Raw genomic sequence first — 26,385 nt, forward strand, 5'->3', positions numbered from 1 at the left:
TCTACATCTGCATCTCCACTCTTGCCCTGTCACTGAGTTCATCAGTACCATTTCTTCAGATTCCATATATATGAGTTAGCATACAGTATTTGTTTTTCTCTTTCTGGCTTACTTTGCTCTGTATGACAGTCTCTAGGTCTATCCACCTCATTACATATAGTTCAATTTCATTCCTTTTTATGGCTGAGTAATATTCTATTGTATATATGTGCCACATCTTCTTTATCCATTCACTTGTTGATGGGCATTTAGGTTGCTGACCTGGCTATTGTAAATAGTGCTGCAATGAACATTATGGTACATGTTTCTTTTTGGGTTATGGTTTTCTCTGGGTACATGCCCAGTAGTGGGATTACTGGGTCATATGGTAGTTCCATTTTTAGTTTTTTAAGGAACCTCCAGACTGTTTTCCATAGTGGCTGTACCAGCTTACATTCCCACCAACAGTGCAGGAGAGTTCCCTTTTCTCCACACCCTCTCCAGCATTTATTGTTTTTAGATGTTTTGATGATGGCCATTCTGACCAGTGTGAGGTGATACCTCATTGTGGCTTTGACTTGCATTTCTCTAATGATTAGTGATGTTGAGCATCTTTTCATGTGTTTGTTGGCCATCTTCTTTGGAGAAATGTCTATTTAGCTTTTCCGCCCATTTGTGGATTGGGTTATTTGCTTTTTTTGGTATTAAGCTTCATGAGCTGCTTGTTATTTTGGAGATTAATCCTTTGTCTATTGCTTCGTTGGCAAGTATTTTCTCCCATTCTGAGGGTTGTCTTCTTGTCTTGTTTATGGTTCCTTTTGCTGTGCAAAAGCTTTTAAGTTTCATGAGGTCCCATTTGTTTATTCTTGATTTTATTTCCATTATTCTAGGAGGTGGGTCAAAAAGGATCTTGCTTTGATGTACGTCATAGAGTGTTCTGCCTATGTTTTCCTTTAGGAGTTTTATATTGTCTGGCCTTACATTTAGGTCTTTAATCCATTTGGAGTTTATTTTTGTGTATGGTGTTAGGAAGTGTTCTAATTTCATTCTTTTCCATGTTGCTGTCCAATTTTCCCAGCACCACTTATTGAAGAGGCTGTCTTTTTTCCATTGTATACTCGTGCCTCCTTTGTCAAAGATAAGCTGCCCATATGTGTTTGGGTTTACCTCTGAATTCTCTGTTCTGTTCCATAAGGCTGATTCATTTTAATGCCTCAATTTCTTCATCTATATTTTGGGTTGCCCAAAAAGTTTTTCGGGTTTTTCATAACATTGTACAGAAAAACCTGTATGAACTTTTTGGCCAACCCAATACAATGAGGATTACAGATACTTAGATGGTTATTAAACATTTAAATTAGCCTCAAAAGCGGCTTGGCATAGCAGAAGTGCTTCTGTTAGAGATCATTTTGTTTTGTGCCTCAAAAAAATAGAAAAGATAAAATCAAATGGCTTGCCAATTTTGTCTGTCTTTTAATTTCAGGATTATTTCATATTAACTTTTCAATATGAATGTTACAATTTCCTAATTCTAACTTGTTTCATAATTCTTTTTCCATATATATATATGTGTATATATATATAGTCACTATAGAATATATTCTTATGTATTTCATCTTTACTGGATTTTTAAAATGATTTTGTTTTTACTAGTTTAAATATCTCTATGATACCTTGATATTGGGTCTCATGACAAGATAAATTCTGGGGACATTGATCATTGTCCAGCATTCGGATGAACCTGAGTCTTGTGGACTGTAAGAAATGTTACATCATTCTAAATCCTTTTTCATGTTGTTCTGCTTAATGACATGTTGCTGTAGCAGAAAACGTATCATAATACAGTCAATATAACAGTTTAATAGACTTGAAGAAAGAATCCTTAAATTGAGGATTACAAATGCCTTAATTGCAACCATTCTTTTGGGGGCTATCTGGGTAAGAAGCTGCCCGGCATATTGCAGATTAGAGCATGGATCCAAGAATTCACCCTCTGCAAGGAGACTTTCTGGACTAATCTTATCATGCCTCAGCTACCACTAGATGCCCATTCTCTCAGGTCGTCTATCATCATCCAAACTCTCACCTTTTTATTGCTCTCATTGAACTCTAGCCCTACAGCCAACCAAACTTTCTTGACAATTTGGTGTTCTGCTTGGGTAGTTTGTCTTTACTAATACATATTAATATACATACACATTTAATACAATCAGGCAGGTTGTATTATACAAGTATACAGAGTGATTTTTAATGTAAATTAGATCAAGTAAACTTTTGCTTAAAATTCCTCTGATGATTTCTCATTTGAATTAGAATAAAGTCAAAAAAGTCAAAACTCTTTATCCAGATTTACAAAGCTCAATAAAATTTGGCCCCTAACTACCTCTTTGACCTCAACCTCTAACACTTCCCCCAACTCACTATAGGGTAGGCCCTCTGCTCTAGTGCCCAAAAGTGAACTGACACTTCACTTTGGCTAACACAGAGATCTTCACGTGGCTAGCTCCTTCCTGTCATTAGGTCTCAACTCAAAAGACACCTGCCCAGGGAGGCCTTCCTTGACTATGCAATCTAATTTTCCATCTATTTCTTGCCCCCATCACTCATTTCACATTTAAGTTTTTTTCTACATAGAGCTTTTATCACTATCAAAACTTCTTGTCTATTTCTTTACTTGCTGTTGTCTCCCTTACTAGAATGAAAATTTCTTACCATTGTATCCTCTTCACTTAAAATAATATCCAATATGTAGCAAGAAAACAGTAAATATATGTTGAAGGGTTGATTACCTAAGAAAAGGAATGATAAGAATAGTAGCTGTCTATGGTAACAATTTTGGCTCAGAACTCTCTTTACAAATATACACAGATGGTTTAGTTTTACCAATTTCATGGCAACAATGCAGCTGATATAAACTCATATATATGCAAATAAATATAAATACTTCTGAGTAAAGCCAAGATGAGAAGAAACATTCACAGGGGAGGATAAGAATATAAGGGTTTGGTTGATTTATGGACAGTAGGGAATAAAGGAAGGGAAGGGAATTTTTTGATAAGTTTGCACGGTGTATCCATATTCCATAATGGTTTGAAACAAATGAAAGAAAAATAAGTTTATGGTTGATTTTATCCTAAAAATAAAGTTATGTCAGCATATTGAAATGAGGTAATATAAGCAAAGAACTTAGTAAGAGCTTCACATTTAGTAAGTACTCAAACAATACAGACTCTGGAGCTGGACTTCCAAGATTCAGATCCCATCTATGTTTGTTTCTTACTGGCTCTGTAACTTGGGCAAGTTACTGAAACTCTCTGTACCTCATATTCAATAATTGTAAAATGATAATAATAAGAGTACTGCTCATAGGGTTGTTCTGATGATTAAGTGAGTGACTATGTAGAAAGTGTACAGAACTGTATCTGGCACATAATGAGTTTTTAGATGTGTTAGCTCTCATTTTATGGTGGTGGTTGTCATTTAAGAAATTATAGATCACTTTTTGTGTCACAGAACAAAATAAAATGAAAACTATGTCAAATAAAAATACATTAGAAACCTTTTACCTTCAGGAAGACAGAGATTATTCTTATTTGGAATAAGAATTTTCTCTATCAGCTCTGTATCTCTGGTTTTTCGAACCCATACATTTTATGATTTTATATTATTTTAGACTTAAGCAAATGAGCTGTTAGACGTCAGATCATATTCCACCAAATCCAGCTAAAATCCACTGGCATTTTTTCAAACTGACAAATTCGTTCTAATCATCTTGTTTAAATAATATCATGAATACTAAATATATAGTATATTCTTCATGCTGCTGAAATACAATTGGTTTAGACATTCAGAACATTTAAATGAGAACTCATGTGTGAAAAATTAAGTTACTGATGTTAGGAATAACATTCTAGCTATGAAATGAATTTCTTGTAGAATTTCACAGATTGATACTTTACTAATCTTGCTTTAAATAATAAATCCAGGGACATGCATTAAGTATGATGCATGATTTCTCCAATCATAGAAACCTTCCTTTTGAATTCATTTTCTTGTGTATTCCCTTATTGAGTATTCTGCATCTAATGCCTTCATTAAAGCTTTATTATTGTTTTTTAAAATCTCAAACTGGAAATCAGAAACAATTTCATAGGAGATTTTTTGTAACATAATCCATCTAAGATTTTATCTGAGATGGATATGTATCAGACCTAGTCTCAGGGGCTGCTGGCCCTGTCTCACCTGTCCCAAAGGACTGAGGTTATTTGCTTTCAGATTCAACCTTTTTTTTTTTAAATCTAATTTTTATTTTATATACAATTATAGTTGATTTTCAATGTTGTGTTAATTTCAGGTGTACAGTAAAGTGATTCAGTTATACATATACATATACCTATTCTTTTCAGATTCTTTCTCATTAAAATTTTTTAATTGGAAAATAATTGACATTACAACACTATATTATTTCCAGTTGCACAACAGAATGATATTTCTATATATTACAAAATGATCCCCATGGTAAGTCTAGTTACCTTTGTCACCATATAAAGTTATTACAATATTACTGACTAATTCCCCATGCTGTACATTTTTTCCCCCTGACTCATTTATTTTATGACTAGAAGTTTTTACCTCTTAATCTCCCTCACTATTTCACTCATCCCTCTACTCCTCCCCCACCTCTTTGGCAATCACCTGTTTGTTCTCTGTATCTATGAGACTACAACATTTTTAATTTTATAAACAAGGAGGCACTTATAGAAATTTAGGTGGGGTGGTAGGTAAGCTCTGGGTATGCTTGAAATACATATTAGTGTGTGTTTTTTTTTCCCCCTTATATTACACCTATTGTGGTTTTTTTTAAGGACTTTTATTGAGATGTAATTGACATACAATAAACTGCATATATTTAAAGTGTACAGTTTGATTTTTTTTTCTTATTAGTAATTTATATATATGGCAGTCTCAATCTCCCAATTCATACCACCCCAACACCCCTCCTGCTTTCCCCTCTTGGTGTCCATATATTTGTTCTCTACATCTGTGTCTCTGTTTCTGCCTTGCACACCTAGTGTGTGCTTTTAAAGAAACACTATTTTAGCCTTGATGGAAAAACTTTGAATTGTAAAGTGATGATTAAATGTGTAATGTGTTAAATGTGTGATGTATAACATATGGAGAAAATGTAGCATTTGGAGACCTGGGTTTTAGTCAGCTCTGCAGCTGTCTAGAATATCTCACCTGGACAGCTATTTAACGACTATGACTTTCATTTTTAAAAATCTGTAAAATAAAGGTATTATACTAGGTCAGCATTTCCTAAATGGGGTTGTGATTACTAGTTCTGATTTCTGCTCTGTTATTAGGTATTACTGATATAAAGATTCCATGGTCAAATATGTTTACGAAGTTGAAGAGTTTTCTTTGAGTTGATGTATGTGATAAGCATCTCCAAAAGAGGGAAGACAGCAGAGTTTCTTAACTTAATGTGACTGCAGAACCCTTTTTGGTAGTGATGCTATTTTTGTAATACCCTTTGGGAACTCCTGAGCTAGATTATCTTATAGATATCTCCTAATTCTGTTTCTGCTACATTTGCTAATATACTTTAAGTTGTGGAATATAATGCATAATTATTAATATTCTTGACTTCCTTGAAAAGAGTTCTATAATAAAAATTTCTGTTTTTATTCATTGTCACAAGTTTCTACCCATCTGGCATCTCTTACATAAAAAGGTTGAATCTTACAAATTAACTTTTTAAATTAGGATGTGTTATTTTTTGGTGTAAAGCAATTGTATTTGTAAAATACCACAAAAGGCAATTTCTTAGCTACTTTTTCTGCTTTTACTAAATGCATTAATATAATGAGATACTGTAAAAATTAAGCTAAAGATACAATCTTATTATGTGAAATAATCTTTTTCTCAGGCAGTGTTAAAATTTGAGAGATGGAGTAGAGTTATCAAAGGAAATATAGCAAGGAAACTTCATTCGTGAAAATAAAACTGTATTGGTAAGAAAGAGATAGAAATTTTAATTGGAAAAGTTTACACAGAATTAAAAATTTGGTAAAATATTAAAAATCATCTTCATAGGCTAGAATAAAAGACTGAACTATGTTTTAGAATCTGCTTTTAGGTGATCTTTATCCTCTTCCTCTATTGAGCCCTACTGGACACTGGTACCACAATAGGATATTTTTGCTGACTTCATCCAAAGGGGCTTTTAATCTGGTTAGGGGACTAGAACAGATACATAAAAGAAATGCAGGACAGCATTTGCTGAGTTCCAAAATTTGCAGTTATGGTAGAAATACTGAAGCGGCATTATGACCGATAGCTGGTATGGTCCCAGCAAATTTACATGAATTAAGTAGAATTCAAGCTGAGACTGACCTTTGAAAGCAGAGAGAAAGGAAGACATTGCAGGGTAAAAGGAGTGATGTGAGGAAATAGGCAAGAATTCTTATGTCTTATAGGAAGCAATTCACAAATCATTTACATTGAGACAAAGGATTTTGTACTTGAAAAAAACTGATATAAACAGGGCTGAAGGTGGAGGTAGGGAATTTAGAAAGGCTTAGAATTCCTTTGATTTTCTTAAGCTTCAGTTTAGATTAAATTAAGAAAACCTGCTTAGAAGCAATTTTTGACTCAGTTAAGTTTTGAAATCCCTCCTGAGCTAACTTTGTGTCCTAGTATGAGTGATTGATGTCTCCTGAGGCTAATGGCTGAGGCATTGTTTCTCAGAGCAGGAATCTCTGGCCCAGAACAACACATCTGTGAATAGTGATTTGACAGCCACAAAAGCACCTGCTTGTTAAGTCCTCAGAATGCACAATCTTCCTATAGCTTTTTTGTTCTCAGTCTCTGCCTGGTGCTCCCTTTTCAATAAAATTTATTGAGTGCACCCTGTGCTCTCATAAAGATGATAATCTCTTTCTTCCCTTCCCAGCAGCACAAAATACTACAGTTATGTGGTTTGGTTTTGTAGGAGAAATGATGTAGGGCTTGAGCAGTCATGGGATAGAAAAGTTTTAAGGACACTGGGCTAGGGTAAGTTTTCATCATCAGTTCTCTAGAAGATTCATATAAGTAGTAATTTTTCCTTTCCAAAGCCTTTTAGGATTGGCAGGTCTATTCAACATTTATGAGGTTCCTTAGCACTAGGACCCTAATTACTTATGACCAGACATAAATAGAAAAGTAAATGATCTGCCTTCTCTGGAGTAGACTTTAATAAGATAATTTTCCAAAATGGTATAGGCAGTGTCTAAAGAAAGCTAGTTAATTAGATACAATCTAGGTGGCTAAAACTCAATAATGACCAAATTGAAGCATTTGTGATAGCACAAAAATTATGGAGGAATTTCCTTGAAACATTGGTACCAGCAAAAAAGTAGTTTCTACTAACATCAAGTTGTTGACCATTTCATAGTTTCAACCACAATCATGGCCAGTGATTCCTAAACCTAAATTTCCAAATTTAGATGTACACATCTAAATTTCTAAATCTTTCTCTTGTTCTCCAGACTTTCATATCCAGTTATCTACCAGCATGTTAATTTGATGTCACACAGACACTTCTAAATCAGCAGGTCCAAAGCCAAACTCATCCTGCCCCTCTACACTTCCTCTAGTATTCCCTATCCTCACTTGCCCTCACTATCTACCCACTTGCCCAAACCGGAAATTTAGGATTTATCCTCAATTCCCCCCTGTCTCTTTCTCTACATTCAGTCAATAATAACCATATTCATATCTTATACATCCCTTCCTTTTCTCCCTGAATAATTGTTAGTCAACATTTTCTGCCTTCTACTAATTTCTTTTCAAAATATTAACTCTGTAAGGATCTTCCTCTACCGTGCAAATATCAAAGTGTCATGCTGCAAATCAGAACACTTCAGTTGTACCTATCACCTATAAGATAAACTTCTCTGTAGCCAATCCCGTCATTATCATCTGGTCCCTGTGTAACAGGGAAAAGCTAAATTGGACTTTATGTTGGATCTGTTTCTTTGAATTTTGCTTTTTGTTACTTTTGTTATTATAATTAAACACAGTGGACTGCCTCAGGGATCCCCACCCTGAATGGCTGCAGAAAAGAAGAAATTAACACATCCTTTCCCCGGAGGTTAGTCATCCCAGGAGATGTTCTGCAAGACTGATAACCCTTGTTACTTTACTTCCTGTCCCTCCCTCTCTGATACTATAAAAGAAACTGGCATCCAGACCCAGATAAGATGGTTTTTTGAGACACTAGTCTGCTATCTTCTTGGTCTGCTGGCTTTCCCAATAAAGGAGTATTCCTCGCCTCAACACCTTGTCTCCAATTCATTGGCCTGTCATGCAGCAAGCAGAGCGAGCTTGGACTCGGTAACACCTGCTCACCTGCCTAGCCTCTTCTACTTTCTGCTATCTTACTTCTCCCACCTGCCACACCTCTCACACCCTGCATGCCTCCCATGTCTCCTCTACCTCCACCAGCCTGGGTAACTTTGTCTCTGTTCTGGTAGGCTGAAAAATGACCCCCAAAGCCATTGGGCCCCAATTTTTAAACTTGTAAATGTTACCCTTATTTGGAAAAGGGGGTCTTTATAGATGTAATTAAATTAAGGACCTTGAGATAGGAAGGTTATCCTGGATTATCTGGGTGAGTCTTAAATGCAATCACATGTCCCTCTGTGAGGGAGATTTTACAGACACAGAGAAATTTCAAGATACTGGCCTTGAAAATTGGAGTGATATGGTCACAAGCCAAGGAATGCTGGCAGTGACTGGAAGCTGGAAGAGGCAAGGAATGAATTCACCACAGAGCATGGCTCTGCCCACACCTTGATATTTGCCCAGTGATAGTGATTTCAAATTTCTGGGCCACCGAAACTATAGGAGAATATGTTTCTGTTCCTTGAGCCACAAAATATGTGGTAGTTTGTTACAACAGCCATAGGAAACTAACACAACTGTTATGAGTCCAACCTTGTACTGCCTGAGGTATGACAGGCCAGTAAATCCAGAGATGAGCTGTTGAGGCGTGGAATAGCGACTTTATTCGGAAAGCCTATAGACCAAGAAGATGGTGAACTAGTGTCCCAAAGAACCATCTTACCTGAGTTAAATTCAGACTTCTTTTATACTAAAAGGGGAGAGGGTATGGCTGGTTGTTGCACACTTCTTGGTGCTGGGATCCTTTGCAGCTGTCCACCTAGGTCTGGTCACAATGTTCCTATAGACCTCCAACAAGACAAATGTTTTCTCTGTTCTGCAATATTTTATCTCTGTACAAATGGGAAAGTGTTATCCCTTTAAAGGCCAGAGCTTTGAGAATGGGCTATTTTGTGTATTTCAGGCTCTAGGCAACATTCTTTCACAAAGGTGCAGAGCCAGCATGACTAAGCACAGGCAGCAGAGCACAAGGGTTAGAGCTAAAGGACTAGATCCAATATGGAGTCAGGTTTGTTCTTCCCTGTTACACTACCTTTATTACTGTTATTTCCATGAACATTTACTGCTCTAATACATTATTTACCCTCAACCTGGAAAGCCTCTTCTCTGTCTCTTTGAAAAATTCCTGTTTATTTTTAGAGCATACTCTGTGAAGCCTTTTCCAACTCTCTCTGGCAAGTCAGCACTCTGTCCCATTGTGCCTACTTTGTTTGTTTGTTTTGTTGTTGCTTTAAAATATTCCTACATTTATTTCAGGGGTATAAGAGGTAGTATAGCTACCTCAGTGGTTAGGGATACAGGCCACTTGATTCAGTTAGCGATGGTTTGAGTAACTTTGTGCAAGTAATGTCTCTAAGCTTGTTTCCTTATTTATAAAATGGGAATAATAATGGTACCAACCTTGTAGCTTTGTTATGAGGATTGAATGAGATAATCTGTGTAAATATGATATCTGACAAGTAGTATGTGCTCAAAAAATCTTGGCTGCCCTTAGAAAACTGTATTTTAATTGTTTTCATGACTTCTTTTAACTGGAATATGAGCTCTTTGAAGGAAGGGAGAATTATTTTTATACCAAGTGCCTAGCTAATAGTTTGATCAGTACTTAATGGATAAATAAATAAAATGTGTCTTTTACCATAGGTCTTGCTACTGAATCATTATTCTCTTACCTGGAACTCTCAAAATACCTAATCTGGTTTTCCTTCATCCTCCAAGAATGTGACATTATATTTTTATCTGTAGAATTTGACAGCATATTAGCTCTCATCTCTATAATGGAGTTCTTATGGATTCAAGACTCAGATGGTAATTCCCTAGCTCTTGGTAGGGCCGTTAAGAATATTTTCCAACTTTGTACATAATTCAAAATATCCACATTAGCTTGCGCCTATTTCACTTTATACTGAGTTCATAGGTAGGCCATCTGAGGGACGTAAAAGAAAAAGTAATTTAACATTTAGTTAAAGAAAAATTATTCATGTGTGCAGCTCATTTGTATGGCTTTGCAGTCATAGAAGCCAAGAAGTATAGAGCTATTCAGTTGTATTTAACAGAAGTATTCAGGACTGCTGATTGCTGGAGATTCTATCATCTGCCTCAGTCTCCATTTTATAGGACCCATTTGACATTTTTAAAAGTCTATCAAAATGATTGGTATCACTCATCAGAAAAATCTATTATTGTCAAAATCATCTTTGTGGAAATTCTCTTAAAATAATGGTCATTTTTCCCTGAGGAAACTTAATGCAGAGTTACTTTGTAGTCCATACTATTGCAAATGCCTTTCAAAGAAGATGAAATAGTTGAGAGAGTGTCTTACATGATTGCTTTGAAGATCAGAAGTATGTAGAAGAAATACTTGACAGGCCGATGACTTGAATATAATCTTGGGCTTTGTTTAGTTGAGTTTCCACCAAACTCTTTGTTCCTAATGGAGTATGTTCAAGTTTCCTAAAGCTGTTTAGTAAAAGATGTGATGTAATGGTGTGTATTCATGTAATATACTATGATATATTATCTTTATGCTGATTATCTTTTTATCTTTCTCTCTTTCTTTTTCTCCCTAACATTAAATGCTTTGCAGTGATTATGGGTTATTCACATAACCTACTATCTAGCTATTATCTGATATATGCCTACTACCTAGCAGACTACCTGGCACATTGTTAGTCATTAGGGGAATGCAATAAAAAAGACAGATAATACTAACAGTTGGCAAGGATGTGGAGAAACAAGCCCTCATGCACTGTTGGTAGAAATTTAAAATTGCATACTTACTTTGGTGAAATAGTTTGGTGGTTTCTTAAACATAAATTTATGATATGACTCAGCAGTTCTACTCCTGGGAATCTATCCAAGAGGAATGATTCTATTCTTTGCTTATCAAGGCCCTCTCTTGGTCTCCTTCCTGATCCCCCACTCTAATCCCAACAACATAGATACTTCCTTACTTCTCTTTTTTTGTCCTGTCCTGGTTCAAAGTAATCTAGACAAATTTAAGATTTACATGGGTGAAGTCTAAAAGCATGAGGAGGTAGACATATTTTTATATACAGTAATAACTGATTTGGTTATAAACATCTATGAGACAATTCTTAATTTAGAGAAAAAATCTAATGTACATTTTTGTGCTAGACATACATTCATTTTTTGGTCTCACAGTTATGGAATCACAGAATTTTACAGATAATTCATACTTTAGAGATTAAAATTACATGAAACAAGTATTAAAACTACTGTATTGGGATGAATTAGTATCCTCTGCCCCACAAATTTGTGTCTACTGAGCCTCCAGAATGTGACTTATTTGGAAATACGGTCTTTGCAGATAATAATTAGTGAATATGAGGTCATGCTGGAGTAGGATGGATCTTATTTTTATTTATTTTTTTTAATTTATTTATTTTTTGGGGGGGTACACCAGTTTCAATCATCCATTTTTATACACATATCCCCGTATTCCCTCCCTTCCTTGACTTCCCCCACCTCGAGTCCCCCCCACCCTCCCCGCCCCAGTCCTCAAAGGCATCTTCCATCCTCGAGTTGGACTCCCTTTGTTATACAACAACTTCCCACTGACTATTTTACAGTTGGTAGTATATATATGTCTGTGTTACTCTCTCGCTTCGTCTCAGTTTCCCCTTCACCCCCCGCCCCCTCCCATACCTCGAGTTCTCCAGTCCATTCTCTGTATCTGCATCCTTGTTCTGGTCACTGAGTCCAACAGTACCATTTTTAGATTCCGTATATGTGAGTTAGCATACAACATTTGTCCTTCTCTTTCTGACTTACTTCACTCTGTATGACAGACTGTAGTTCTATCCACCTCATTACATATAGCTCCATCTCATCCCTTTTTATAGCTGAGTAATATTCCATTGTATATATATGCCACATCTTCTGTATCCATTCATTTGTTGATGGGCATTTAGGTTGCTTCCATGTCCTGGCTATTGTAAAGAGTGCTGCAATAAACATTATGGTACAAGTTTCTTTTGGGATTATGGTTTTCTTTGGGTATATGCCCAGGAGTGGGATTACTGGATCATATGGTAGTTCTATTTGTAGTTTTTTAAGGAACCTCCAAATTGTTTTCCATAGTGGCTGTACCAATTTACAGTCCCACCAACAGTGCAGGAGAGTTCCTTTTTCTCCACACCCTCTCCAACATTTGTTGTTTCCAGACTTTGTGATGATGGCCATTCTGACTGGTGTGAGGTGATACCTCATTGTGGTTTTGACTTGCATTTCTCTGATGATTAGTGATGTGGAGCATCTTTTCATGTGTTTGTTGGCCATCTGTATGTCTTCTTTGGAGAAATGTCTATTTAGGTCTTCTGCCCATTTGTGGATTGGGTTATTTGCTTTTTTGGTATGAAGCTGCATGAGCTGCTTGTATATTTTGGAGGTTAATCCTTTGTCCGTTGTTTCGTAGGCAATTATTTTTTCCCACTCTGAGGGTTGCCTTTTAGTCTTGTTTATGGTTTCTTTTGCTGTGCAAAAGCTTTTAAGTTTCATGAGGTCCCATTCATTTATTCTTGATTTTATTTCCATGATTCTAGGAGGTGGGTCAAAAAGGATGTTGCTTTGATGTATGTCAAAGAGTGTTCTGCCTATGTTTTCCTCTAGGAGTTTGATAGTGTCTGGCCTTATATGTAGCTCTTTAATCCATTTGGAGTTTATTTTTGTGTATGGTGTTAGGAAGTGTTCTAATTTCATTCTTTTACATGTTGCTGTCCAATTTTCCCAGCACCACTTATTGAAGAGGCTGTCTTTTTTCCATTGTATACTCGTGCCTCCTTTGTCAAAGATAAGGTGCCCATATGTGTTTGGGCTTACTTCTGAGTTCTCTATTCTGTTCCATTGATCTTCCTTTCTATTTTTGTGCCAGTACCATACTGTCTTGATCACTATGGCCTTGTAGTATAGTTTGAAGTCAGGAAGCCTGATTCCACCAACTCCATTTTTCCTTCTCAAGATTGCTTTGGCTATTCGGGGTCTTTTGCGTTTCCATACAAATCGTAAGATTTCTTGCTCTAGTTCTGTGAAAAATGCCATTGGTAATCTGATCGGGATTGCATTAAATCTGTAAATTGCTTTGGGTAGTACAGTCATTTTCACGATGTTGATTCTTCCAATCCAGGAACATGGTATATCCCTCCATCTGTTTATGTCATCTTTGATTTCTTTCATCAATGTCTTAAAGTTTTCTGCATACAGATCTTTTGCCTCCTTAGGCAGGTTTATTCCTAGGTATTTTATTCTTTTGGTTGCAATGGTGAATGGGAGAGTTTCCTTAATTTCTCTTTCTGCTCTTCCGTTGTTAGTGTATAGGAATGCAAGAGATTTCTGTGCATTAATTTTGTATCCTGCTACTTTACTAAACTCATCAATGAGTGCTAGCAGTTTTCTGGTAGAGTCTTTAGGGTTTTCTATATATAGTATCATGTCATCTGCAAAGAGTGACAATTTTACTTCTTCTTTTCCAATTTGGATTCCTTTAATTTCTTTTTCTTCTCTGATTGCTGTGGCTAACACTTCCAAAACTATGTTGAATAACAGTGGTGAGAGTGGACACCCTTGTCTTGTTCCTGTTCTTAGAGGGAATTCTTCCAGTTTTTCTCCATTGAGAACAATGTTGGCTTTTGGTTTGTCATATATGGCTTTTATGATGTTGAGGTAATTTCCTTCTATGCCCATTTTCTGGAGAGCTTTTATCATAAATGGATGTTGAACTTTGTCAAAAGCTTTTTCTGCATCTATTGAAATGATCATATGGTTTTTATCCTTCAATTTGTTGATATGATGTATCACATTGATTGATTTGCGTATATTGAAGAATCCTTGCATCCCAGGGATAAACCCCACTTGATCGTGGTGTATGATTTTTTTAATGTGCTGTTGCAGTCTGTTAGCTAGTATTTTGTTGAGGACTTTTGTATCTATATTCATCAGTGATATTGGTCTGTAGTTTTCTTTTTTTGTGACATCTTTGCCTGGTTTTGGTATCAGGGTGATGGTAGCCTCATAGAATGAGTTTGGGAGTGCTCCGCCTTCTGCAATATTTTGGAAGAGTTTGAGAAGGATAGGTGTTAACTCTTCTCGAAATGTTCGATAGAATTCGCCTGTGAATCCATCTGGTCCTGGGCTTTTGTGTGTTGGGAGATTTTTAATCACTGCCTCAATTTCTGTACTTGTGATTGGTCTGTTCATGGTTTCTATTTCTTCCTGGTTCAGTCTTGGAAGATTGTATTTTTCTAAGAATGTATCCATTTCTTCCAGGTTATCCAATTGATTGGCATATAGTTGCTTGTAGTAGTCTCTCATGATGTTTTGTATTTCTGAGGTGTCCGTTGTGACTTCTCCTTTTTCATTTCTAATTCTGTTGATTTGCATCTTCTCCCTTTTTTTCTTGATGAGTCTGGCTAATGGTTTATCAATTTTGTTAATCTTCTCAAAGAACCAGCTTTTAGTTTTATTTATTTTTCTTATGGTTTCTTTCCTTTCTTTTTCATTTATTTCTGCTCTGATCTTTACGATTTCTTTCCTTCTGCTCACTTTGGGGTTTCTTTGTTCTTCTTTCTCTAGTTGTTTGAGGTGTAAGGTTAGGTTGTTTATTCGATCATTTTCTTGTTTCTTAAGGTAGGACTGTATTGCTATAAACTTCCCTCTTAGAACTGCTTTTGCTGTGTCCCATAGGTTTTGGGTTGTTGTGTTTTCGTTGTCATTTGTTTCTAGATACTTTTTGATTTCCTCTTTGATTTCTGTAGTGATTCCTTGGTTGTTTAAGAGTGAATTGTTTAGCCTCCATGTTTTTGTATTTTTTGCAGTTTTTTTCCTGTAATTGATATCTAGTCTCATGGCGTTGTGGTCTGAGAAGGTGCTTGATATGATTTCAATTTTCTTGAATTTGCTGAGGTTTGATTTGTGACCCAAGATGTGATCTATCCTGGAAAATGTTCCGTGTGCACTTGAGAAGAAAGTGTAGTCTGTCGTTTTTGGATGGAATGTCCTATAAATATCAATTAAGTCGAGATGGTCTAATGTGTCATTTAAAGCTTGTGTGTCTTTATTGATTTTCTGTTTGGATGATCTGTCCATTGATGTAAGTGGGGTGTTCAAGTCTCCCACTATAATTGTGTTACTGTCGATGTCCCCTTTTATAGCTGTTAGCATTTGCCTTATGTATTGAGGTGCTCCTATATTGGGGGCATAGATATTTACCATTGTGATATGTTCTTCTTGGATGGATCCCTTGATCATTATGTAGTGCCCTTCCTTGTCTCTTTTAATAGTCTTTACTTTCAAGTCTAATTTGTCTGATATGAGTATTGCTACTCCAGCTTTCTTTTGACTTCCATTTGCATGGAATATCTTTTTCCATCCCTTCACTTTCAATCTATATGTATCCCTTGGTCTGAAGTGGGTTTCTTGTAGGCAGCATATAGAAGGGTCTTGTTTTTGTATCCATTCAGCCAGTCTGTGTCTTTTGGTTGGAGCATTTAATCCATTTACATTTAAAGTGATTATTGACATGTGTGTTCCAATTACCATTTTCTTAGTTGTTTTGGGTTTGTATTTGTAGGTGTTTTCCTTTTCTTGTGTGTCCTACTTAGGGAAGTTCCTTTAGCACTTGTTGTAAGGCTGGTTTGGTGGTGCTGAATTCTCTGAACTTTTGCTTGTCTGGAAAGCTTTTGATTTCTCCCTCAAATCTGAATGAGATTCTTGCTGGGTAAAGTATTCTTGGCTGTAGGTTTCTCTCTTTCAGGACTTTCAGTATATCCTGCCATTCCCTTCTGGCCTGCAGAGTTTCTGTAGAAAGGTCAGCTGTTATCCTGATGGGTTTTCCCTTATATGTTGTTTGTTGCTTTTCTCTTGCTGCTTTTAATATTTTTTCTTTGTGTTTAATTGTCGTTAGTTTGATTAATATGTGTCTTGGTGTATTTCTCCTTGGGTTTATTCTGTATGGGACTCTCTGTGCTTCTTGGACTTGGTTCATTATTTCCTTTCCCATGTTGGGGAAGTTTTCCACTAGAACCTCTTCAAATATTTTCACAGACCCTTTCTTGTTTTCTTCTTCTTCTGGGATGCCTATAATTCGAATGTTGGTACGTTTAAGGTTATCACTGAGGTCTCTGAGGCTGTCTTCTAGTCTTTTTATTTTTTTATCTTTTTCCTGCTCTGTGGCGTTTATTTCTTCCATTCTATCTTCCAACTCACTTATTCGTTCTTCTGCCTCAGTCATTCTGCTGGTTAGAGCATCTAGAGTATTTTTAATTTCAGTTATTTTGTTATCCATTGCTGTTTGTTTTTCTGAGTTCTTATGAACTGTTTCTTGTACTTTCTCTAATTTGTTATTGAGATTTTGTATCATTTTTACTATCATTCCTCTGAATTCTTTTTCAGGCATTTTTCCTATTTCCTCCTCATTTATTTGGTCTTGTGGGTTTTTTTCCTGCTCCTTTGCCTGCATGGTGTTTCTTTGTTTCCTCATGGTTGTCCAAGCTTTTGGGGTTGCTTGTCCTGGTGATAGAGGTGTTTATAGAAGACTGTCCAAGCCTCAGACTAATGTCCAAGTATTGGATTAGACGAATATTCAGTCTGCTGGTGTTGGAGGGTTGCCTGCAGAGGTGGGGGGCAGCTGTCGCTCACCGAGGAGACAGGGGCACTGGCAGCAGGGGATCTGAGAAGTGCTCATTGGCATGAGCCCTTCCAGAATCCACCATTAGCCCCACCAAAGAGCCTGTAAGCTCCAGTGCTGGGTCACCTCAGGACCAGGAAGTGTTCTAATTTCATTCTTTTGCATGTTGCTGCCCAGTTCTCCCAGCACCACTTATGGAAGAGGCTGTCTTTTTTCCATTGTATATTCTTGCCTCCTTTGTCAAAGATAAGGTGCCCATATGTGTTTGGGCTTACTTCTGAGTTCTGTATTCTATTCCATTGATCTTCCTTTCTATTTTTGTGCCAGTACCATACTGTCTTGATCACTATGGCCTTGTAGTATAGTTTGAAGTCAGGAAGCCTGATTCCACCAACTCCATTTTTCCTTCTCAAGATTGCTTTGGCTATTCGGGGTCTTTTGCGTTTCCATACAAATCATAAGATTTCTTGCTCTAGTTCTGTGAAAAATGCCATTGGTAATTTGATCGGGATTGCATTGAATCTGTAAATTGCTTTGGGTAGTACAGACATTTTCACGATGTTGATTCTTCCAGGATGGATCTTAAATCCAATACAACTTGTGTGTTTATAACAAGAGGAGAGAACACAGAGAGATACACACACTAAAAAGGGGCATGTGATGATGGAGGTGGAGATTGGGGTAATGCAGGTGTAAACCAGGGATTGCTGATATCATGAGAAGGAAGGAGCAAGGCAGAACCTTTCCCTGAAGCTTTCAGAGGAAACATTATCCTGCAGACACCTTGACTTCAGACTTCTGATCTCCAGAACTGTGAGAGAATAAATTTCTGTTGTTGTTTTTTTTTCAATTTTCTGTTGTTCCTACTGAGTTGTGGTACTTTGCTATGGGGTACTTTGTTATGGTAGTGCTAGGCAGCCAATACACCTACATATATTGAAAATAACAACATACATGTTTTTTCATATCCAGGAGTTTATTAAATGATTTGTTTTGGCAAGGCAGTTTCTGGCTTTAAAAATATTTCATAGCTAAACTTGGAGCCCAGCAATTCATATTTCAGAGATGCCATGCATCTGTTTAAACTGATGTCAAACAGTTGCCAAAGAGTCAAACTGTGTTGATTGTAGACACTTACAAAAATTTAAGTAACTTAGAAAGTTGATGAGAAAGTTCTCTACACTTAATTGAATGATGGAATTGAAGGGTTCTATGACTTTCAACACAAACAAAAGATGTATGCCAGGTATTGTGTACAAATCACATGTTTTGTTTTAAAATGTTTTAATTTTAAGGTGTTAAAAGGTGTCATATGGGGACATTTTTAAATCCAGGTAGATTTACTTGAAACCTTTTCCTTTAATGTGAGTTACTGTGTGGGATCATACAGTTAAAGGAATGATCCTGGAATGCTTAGCTAGGCTGTGGCAGAGCTACTTTGTTAAACTGAACATCCTTAGTTTTGTATTTTCTAAAACCACTTGACAAAGGATTAGTCTCCAAAATATACAAGCAACTCATGCAGATCAATATCAAAAAAGCAAATGACCCAATCCACAAATGGGCAGAAGACCAAATTAGACATTTCTCCAAAGAAGACATGCAGATGGCTAACAAACATATGAAAAGAGGCTCAACATCACTAATCATTAGAGAAATGCAAGTCAAAGCCACAATGAGGTATTACCTCACACCGGTCAGAATGGCCATCATCAAAAATCTAAAAACAATAAATGCTGGAGAGGGTGCGGAGAAAAGGGAACTCTCCTGCACTGTTGGTGGGAACGTAAATTGGTGCAGCCACTGTGGAAAACAGTATGGAGGTTCCTTGCAAAACTAAAAATAGAGTTACCATATGACCCTTTCCTGGGCATATACCCTGAGAAAACCATTATCCAAAAAGAAACGTACCACAATGTTCATTGCAGCACTATTTACAATAGCAAGGACAGGGAAGCAACCTAAATGTCCATCAACAGATGAATGGATAAAGAAGATGTGGCACATATATACAAAGGAATATTACTCAGCCATAAAAAGGAATGAAATTGAGTTATTTGTAGTGAGGTGGATGGACCTGAAGTCTGTCATACAGAGTGAAGTAAGAGAGAAAGAAAAAAACAAATACTGTATATGCTAACTCATATATACGGAGTCTAAAAAAATGGTACTGATGAACCCAGTGACAGGGCAAGAATAAAGATGCAGATGTAGAGAACAGACTTGAGGAAGGTGGGGGGGGGGGCAGGAGGAGGGGGAGGTGGGGGGGGTGGGAGGAGGGGGAGCCGGGGGGTGCACGAAGGGGAAGCTGGGACTAAGTGAGAGAGTAACATTGACATATATACACTACCAAATGTAAAATAGCTAGTGGGAAGCTGCTGCATAACACAAGGAGATCAACTCAATGACAGGTGATGACTTAGAGGGCTGGAATAGGGAGGGTGGGAGGGAGTCACAGGAGGGAGGGCATATGGTGATATATGTATAAATACAGTTGATTTACTTTGTTGTACAGCAAAAGCTGACACAACAGTGTAAAGCAGTTTTTATATATAAAAGTCTAAAAAAAATAAATAAAACCACTTGATACATGATACTATTGATAGAATTTCTCATTTTCTGAAAAATGCATTTTGCATATTTCAGTATTTAAAATGAGATATTCATCTCATTAATTTTTACTTTTTGCTAGGAAAAGAATATAAAATACAGCAGCAATTATACTACTTATCACATAATTTACTAATGACACCAGAGCAGATGCTCATTAGAATTTTTCAACATAGTCGAAACAAACTTGTTAAGGTTCTTCCTGTGTTGTGCTGGCAACTGACACAACAGTTTGGGACCTCTTAACTTAAAATATTTCCAACAAAGCCAAATATTGTCAAAAATCAAGTTTCAGTTTATACAGTCCTTCCATTTTGATCTCATGGAGTTGTCTCTTTTAGTTTTTATGTGATCATGTGGGTTATGTATTAATATCTCTATCTCACAGTTGAGTAAATCTCAGGCTAAGTGTTGTATGACTTGCCCAAGTGGTGGAGCTATTGTTTGAGCCCTAGTATGCACCAAAATCTATATGCTCTTTCAGGAATAACATATCGCTTTACCTTGTGTGAATTGAGTTTTAAAGCTTGTTTTAAATTGCTAGACTTTGTGCAAAAGATTAGAATTTGAATCCTGACTCTTCTATTTATTAACTGTATAACATTAAGAAGCCGGTTCTCTTAATCTCAACTTTATCTGTAGTAATCATAGCTAACGTCATTGTTTGTTGCATGCTACTTGTTCTAAGCACTTCACAGTTATTGATTCACTTAATCTTTATAACAACCTTATGAGGCAGATAAATGCCCCCATTTACACATGAGGAAAATGAGATTCAGAGAGTTTAAATAACTTGCCCAAAGTCACAAACTACTCGGAGACAGAGCATGGACATTAGCATCAAAGCCTGTGTGCTGTGCTGCCACGCTGTGAAGACAGAGATGAATAACATTCATCAATCAGGTTGTTAGCTAAATGGTGATGTGTATATAGGCATTTTGTAAACCAGAAAGGACTAAAGAAAGGTTAGTCATTATGAATAAGAATGCTTTTCTTTAACTGTGGGGAAATGTCAGGGTATGCAGTTTCCTTATGATAAATTTCTATAGAATTTAAATGCTATTGTCACATCCTTATCTACTGATAAATTTCTTGAAATATTCTTTGAGGCAAGATATGCATTTTGCCTCATTTAACAAATGAAACTAAGTATAAATGTTGTCTCCTACTAGTTTAGCAGTTCATGTTTTATAATTACTTCTTGATAGTTTGAATTGCTTTAACTAAGGATCATTTGTTGAAGTCAGTGTTTTCTTTTATTAATATGCTAGTATTTGCATGAGAAGAATTCTTAAGTATTTTAAGAGTAAATTATTTGCTATAGTATGTTATTTATTGCAGAGAACATCTGTTCCTTTTTGATGCCTAACCATTTCATTAATAAGATGACTTTAGGTATTCTTCATAAGTTATCTTATTGGGCTTCTGAATTTCAAGCATTTTTCAATGCCACTGAAATTCTGAATTGCAAAATTCTGGCTGCAGTAATCTATATTTGATCTCTGACAACCAAAGTTAATATTTTCTTTGATAACTGTAATGCCACTTCACTTGGTGAGGACTATATAGTCTGCCTCCCTTTTCTTCTTTATTAAAATCTTCATTTTCATCTTCCTTTTCTCTTCTCTTCTTCCTATCCCCCTCCATGTCTTCTTCTGTGGTTCAACCTTTTGATAGCCTGTATTACAAAATCTCCTCTCTAATTTTTGGCAAAGGATAAAAAGAAAAATAAAATTCTTTTCACTTTTTTTCCATTTCCAGTCTCTCTTCAGACATTAGGTCAGACACCTTCTTCGAGTCGTGGGGTAAATAACAGAATGAAATTCCCTCATCACTCCGTAGTGAATTAATGGTCAGTGTCCTTCCATTTGGTGCTTTATCATGACAGGACCATTCACTTTGAACTGTAATATTTTAGAAATCATATTTACATATTTCCAGTTGTCATAATATAGAACGTTTCCTTGATTTAGATCATTCACCAAGATGATTGTAATCATACAGTTTCATTAAAATGAACAGAGCTGAAACCTCTCAAATAAAAAATCTCGCTCATAATAGTAAAGCCACTGTGATATTACTAAGAACAGAGGAGAGTCTTAAAGCATGACATTGTGCTCTCCTGTTCACGGAGGCTCTTTAGAAATGTGAACCCATTTTTCAGTCCATTTGAATGTTAGTTTAAATAATTGTACACATTATTTGCTCTATTTATGAAATGTCATCATAGATATGAGGGTCTATATTCCATTTATGCAGGGGAGCAAGACTCATTGGCTTTGACTAGGACTGTATTGGACCTCTTTTTCCCTGACAACCACCATCACATTTGTGCCACTCTTCAGATCTGAGCCTTGAATGGTGAAGCTGAAAATTATTCCTCACCCTTGAGAATGAAGAGAACAACATTAAAAGGGACCAGAGTAGCAGTTCTAAATGTTTTGGGGTAGGGCACTTCTACTGCCTTAAGAATTTTCCACACTGTGGGAAAAATAATTACTCCTAGATGCTACTTGTTGTTGGATTGATGAATAATTTTAAGCATTGTGCTGCAGTATGAAAGGAAGGTTCACCAAAACCAGATTTTATTTATAAGAATAGATTATTATTTTAACCAACACAGAGTTTATGAAAATAACACTTGTTTTGTGTCTGAAAACTGTAGTCATGGTTACTTTGACCATAAGAATGTATTTTCTCTCCTCTTTATCTTGGAAAGAAATCAAAACATCTGTTTCAGAGATTTTAGGACAATAAATAGCATTGATTTTTGTTCCAATTCAAGTATAAAGTATTTATATCAAATGAGATAATTTTTTCAGCAAAGATGTATCTAAAAGGAATTTTAATAATTCTCTTTGATTCCTCTGGGGCTAGTTCTCCAACATCATTGGAACAATAACCAACCATCAGATAGTAAAATCAGAATTATAAGTTTTATGGCTTCGATTACTGTTTATATCCATATATAAATTATTTAACCAGCTTTTAAATACATATTGGGTACACTGCACTGTACTAGTGCTATGGAAGATACAAAATAAAAGACAGGAAAAAAATCATAATTGACTTGAAAGTCCTTGAACTCTAAGAGGAAATACAAGATATTTCTAGAGTAGAATATTTAATTTACAATAATTTTTTCAGTTTGTATGTTAAGCACAAAGACAATTCAAAGTAAGAAAATAAACATTTAGAGTCAGGTAATCTCCAAAAAAGTCAGAGATTTTAAATCTATTTTGTTCAGAACATTGTTTCTCTGATTACCACAAAAATACATGTTCATTGAAGAAAATTTGAAAAAGAAATTGCCTATAAACACTCTGAAATAAACATTGCTTGCTCCAGTGAATTCAGCTGACACTTTTTCTATTACCTGTAACTATTTTCTACCTGGAACATTATTCCCAACCTTCTTCATCTGGCTAATTCTTGCCCATCCTTCAGGGCCTCATTTTAAATGGCACTTGCCCTCAAAAAAGTTTTCAAACCTCCTACATAGGTCCTCTGCTTATACACTCCTGTTTAATCTCTGAGCTTCCTCTACATTCATGAAATATTTATGATCCTGGACTCTGGTGGGTGCTGGGAATACAGCCACAAGCATGATAAACAGGATCTCTACCGCTGCGGAGCTGGCAATTATTATGGAGACAGGTAAGAAACAAACAAAAAATGAATGTATACATACAATTTTGTTGTAATTGCATATAAATGTCTATTCCTTATTACACCACCAACTCCATAAGGTGAAGACCATGCCTGTTTTGTTTAGAGAAGTTACATAGCAAAGAAATGTGTATATGTGTTTTAAATGAATGGACACTGAAGGCATGAAGAAATAAGTTAACCTTTTTGTGCATTTTCTCATATTAATTCGTGTACATAAATGTATGGTCAGGCCACTCAAGATGGCTGTTCTCTTGTTCTCTGTACATCCTCTGTTGACCAGTCCCTGCCTCACCACCTATGCTCTACTCACATGACTGATCTTCCTACATGTTTGCCTCAGGCCCCAACTAATGATTGTTCTAGCTTTAGATCAGAACTCTCCACTATGCTTAGAGGGGCATGCCCTTTGCTGGTTTCCCTGGTAAGCGATGAGCCAACCTGAAGTCAATTCCCCCTATAACTGGTAATCTCCCCCTGCCCCTGGGAGCAAAGACTGCCACCATGTCCTGCCCACTGTCTGGCGCACACAGTAGGGTATTGCTCCAGGACCTTGCTTCAGACACATAAGCTTCCCCATCCATTGAATCATTTTGTCTCTGTTGCTGACTCTGGGCTGTTTCTTCAGTCTTGAAAGCTGGGCAATACAGGCCTTCCAGGCCTGCATGGTTCAGTCCAATAATAAACATACAGTTTTCATATATACTCAAAATTGAAATCTTTCTATGAATACATAGTATACTTTTCCCACTCAACATTATGTATTGAACATGTCCCTATGTGATTAAATGTTTTAATGGTTGCATAATATTTAATTATAAGAATGTACTAGAATGATTTTTAATCATCACCTATTGATATTCTTATTTTCACTCTTTTCCTCACTCAGAACTACACATTCATTTAGATCGTTGCCAGTAGTTTACTGTTATGAATTATGTTCTGATGAACACCTTTATGCATAAATCCTGTCTTTGATTATATTTACTTGAAAAAATTGAATCATTGGACAGAGGTTATTATCTTTTTAAGGCTTTTATATAGATTGCCAAATTGCATTCCATAAAGGTAAGCTATAGTTTATTAAGAGACAATTTGGTAATTTCATTAGGTTTTTTCTTTTGTTGTTTTTTTAAATCCAATAGCATTTTAATGAAGAGAGTATATAATACAGGCTTGGATTGTTTTGTTTTTCTTCTCTCCTACTCAACACTTTCCAGCAGCATTTCAACTCCTCCTATCTTTTGAGATTAGCCAGTTGATTAAAATGATCTTTTAATATTCAAAATGCTAATTTTAAGATTATTTTTTTCTTTGTTTTTTAAATTAATTTTTATTGGAATTTCATTAGGTTTTGGAACTAGCAATGGATATGACCTAGTTAAAATGAGGTCTGCAAGTGTAAGGGCACTGAATGAGAAGTATCAACAATTAATTGTATCAACAAGAAATGTGTGTTACATTGCGAAGTGAAGAGGGATAGGGTTGGAAATCTTGGGAGAGGTTGAATGCTAGATGAGACAACTTCAAATTTTTTAAATAGATGTTTGGAAGCCACTGTAGGATTTTGAGAAGGAGAGGGATAAAACTGTCTATGGAGGCAAACATATCTTGACTCAAATTAGTGACTTGGTGTCTTTAAGCACTTGAGTTTACTAACTTAAATTTCAGCTGTGTTTCACTCACCTTTCAAAGGGCTAAGGGGATGTGGATACCTTTCAGGTTCTCTGTATCATACCATTACAAGTGGAGATTTGTGGGAGGCTATTTCAAGTCTTCTCTACTCAGATCCTTCTCTGAACCATTTTTAACCCACTGCATGAGTGCACCATTCTGGACATAGCATTCCTCCCTCCCTCCCTCCCCTCTCCCTCCCTCCCTCCCTCCCTTCCTCCCTTCCTTCCATAACTTACATTTTTTAACAGCATGAATGATTCTATGAAAAGCAGCCTTGAACCCTGGTCATTCTGACTTTCAAGAGCAGTGTGTTCTGAGGACAGCTGCGTGTAGCTCTCTCTCTCTTGAACTCCACTAGTGTATACACCTTGATGATGTTGTAGTACTGGCCTTCTGGTGGCATGTGATCTGTCCCTTCTCTCTCAAAGGGGAATAGACTGGGGTCCCATTTAATGGCATCCGCATGTAGCTCCCTGGGAGGCAAGTTGCAGCTCCTGCAGAGATTCCTGACAGGCCTCAAGCATAGACCTGATGACATCCCTCTCCAGCTTGTGCTCTCACTGCTTATACAGGGACTACTTCAGAAGCTGAGCTCTCATCTCATCTCTTCAAAGGGGAGTTCCACCTAAGGCTGCTATTTTGCTTTATTCAAGAACTCACAAGGATAATAAAATCCTCAAAGGGAATTAGCTTCTGGCTAGGCTTTCCTCTTTTTCAAATGGTCTTTTGCTGCTTGGTCTTTTTAAAGGCTTAACTACTTCTTTCACAGAGGTTCTGCTCTCATGGGAACAAGTTCCCAGAAGGTCAACAACGAAGCTTTCTGGTAGGTGTCTCTAATCTATGTCTGCCGTATTCCCAAAGTGGCCGTGGATTTTAGGATGCTTCCAGGCACACACCCCTTTGTACTGAGGGCCCATGTGCCCCACACAGAGGTCTGGACATAGCATTTCTTTAAGGAGAGTTTGAAATGCTTCTCGTTTGTGCCAGGGAAAATGAGGGATACATTTTACTGACTAGAGATTCCCCTAATCTTCTCTGATAGACTGTGATGAAATAGGTAGGGAAATGGAAGGCATCATAATTTAGGGGGAATGGAAACATTCATTGGTTTGATATTTCCAAAACATTGTCTCTGTTACATTACTATTGGATGCAGCATTCAAGAAAGTTTATCATGGCACTAAACTCAGGGTGAGCTGAGCGTGAAGAGAGCCTGGAAGCAGGTCATATACTCTCCATGGTTACCTCCAGGTAACCATTTAATTAGAGTATGATATGCTTCCCTGTAGGAAAGTTGTAGAAAATCCAATATAACTTGTAAGTTCTCTGGGAAAAATCCTCAAAATATAATGTTT

The 26,385-nt window shown here is 36.5% G+C and overlaps 1 protein-coding gene and 1 pseudogene across 5 annotated transcripts in view; one reads left to right on the forward strand and one right to left on the reverse strand.

Annotated features, from left to right (window-relative positions):
- ANKS1B (ankyrin repeat and sterile alpha motif domain containing 1B) overlaps positions 1-26,385 on the forward strand; it is a 1,070,894-nt gene that overhangs the window by 302,755 nt on the left and 741,754 nt on the right. The window lies entirely within an intron of this gene.
- On the reverse strand, positions 25,290-25,871 carry LOC130856739 (39S ribosomal protein L40, mitochondrial-like; annotated as a pseudogene).

Source organism: Hippopotamus amphibius, chromosome 7 (assembly GCF_030028045.1).
Source record: "Hippopotamus amphibius kiboko isolate mHipAmp2 chromosome 7, mHipAmp2.hap2, whole genome shotgun sequence".
NCBI lineage: Eukaryota > Metazoa > Chordata > Mammalia > Artiodactyla > Hippopotamidae > Hippopotamus > Hippopotamus amphibius.